Consider the following 1,119-nt stretch of genomic DNA (forward strand, 5'->3'; position numbering starts at 1 on the left):
TCCCCTTCCTCTGTGTGTGTGTGTGTGCGTGTGTGTGTTGTAAGTCCTAACGTGGGTCTACCTCACAACGACGAAGGCCCACCCACCGCATCCGGCACCCATGCTGTGCCCCCACCCCCCGTCACATCATCCAGGTGTCAGCTGAGCTGAGGGCGGGGAAGCCGGGCCTGGGGGTGCCACGGAGCAGCCACAGGGGTCCAGTGGAAGCCCCCTGTGAGTCCCACCATCTAACATCTCCCCCTGCTCTCCTGTGCCCCCATTCCCCTCCCCCCCACCGTGGAATCAGGCCCTGGACTGGGTGGAGGGATGAGGAAGGGGAAGGGGAGGCCCCTGTTGCGGTGTTGGAAAGATGCGCAGAAATACCCCAGGAGGTGGCCCCCGTACCTGGGGACTTCAGGCACTCTGCACGTGTCCGGGGGGCAGTCCCTCTCACTAGGGAGGGAAACAGACAGCACTCAGCCCAGGGCGGGTCCTGGGGGAAGCGCTCCCGGGCCAGCGATGCCATGGCCCCTGCGAGAAAGCTCCCGAGTGCGGCGGAGCTGGGGCCCTGAGGCCAGGCCAGTGGACGGGGGTCTGAGCAGGGCCCAGAAGCCCCGGACACGTGGCCGTGCCTGGGAGCTCGATGCACAGGTCCACCCTCGGGTGGTGACCACAGCCTCGGGAAGACACCCCACCATGGGAAGGAGGAGCAGAGACCAGGAGGCAGGAGCCGGAGCTGCCCCCGTGGGTCCTGGAACCCCCCAGGGGGTGTCTAGCAATGCCCCCCCACCCACTCAGCTCTGGGAGCCCCGCTCCCCGCCCCTCACCTCCGCTGCGTCCTTTCCTGCAGCACCCCCTGCGGGGTCACGGGATCCCCATCGCCATTGCCATCAGGGCTGAGGGAGGAAACGTTCCATTGACTCACTTCATGAAAAGTAGCCATTGCCACCAAAGAGCCATGTCTTCAAGAGAGGGGGCGCCCCAGACAAGGATTAGGTGTGCACCACCCACCCCTGAAGACCCAAGCCAGGCCTAGAGAGGGGAGGAGGGGAGGACGGAGGAGGGGAGGAGGGGAGGAGGGAGGACGGAGGAGGGGAGGAGGGAAGAGGGACACAGGGAGGAGGGGAGGAGGAAGAGGGG

At 66.2% G+C, this 1,119-nt stretch overlaps 1 long non-coding RNA gene across 2 annotated transcripts in view; it reads right to left on the bottom strand.

Annotated features, from left to right (window-relative positions):
• Positions 1-382: 382 nt before the first annotated feature.
• LOC120227665 overlaps positions 383-1,119 on the bottom strand; it is a 6,916-nt gene continuing 6,179 nt past the window's right edge. For both annotated transcript variants that reach the window (XR_005527309.1, XR_005527308.1), the window contains exons 3-4: positions 807-875; positions 383-432 (exon numbers count right to left, since the gene is read on the bottom strand). This is a non-coding gene — a long non-coding RNA (uncharacterized LOC120227665). The remainder of the gene's footprint in view (positions 433-806; positions 876-1,119) is intronic.

This window comes from Hyaena hyaena, unplaced genomic scaffold, assembly GCF_003009895.1.
Source record: "Hyaena hyaena isolate Hyena2069 unplaced genomic scaffold, ASM300989v1 scaffold_2713, whole genome shotgun sequence".
Lineage (NCBI taxonomy): Eukaryota > Metazoa > Chordata > Mammalia > Carnivora > Hyaenidae > Hyaena > Hyaena hyaena.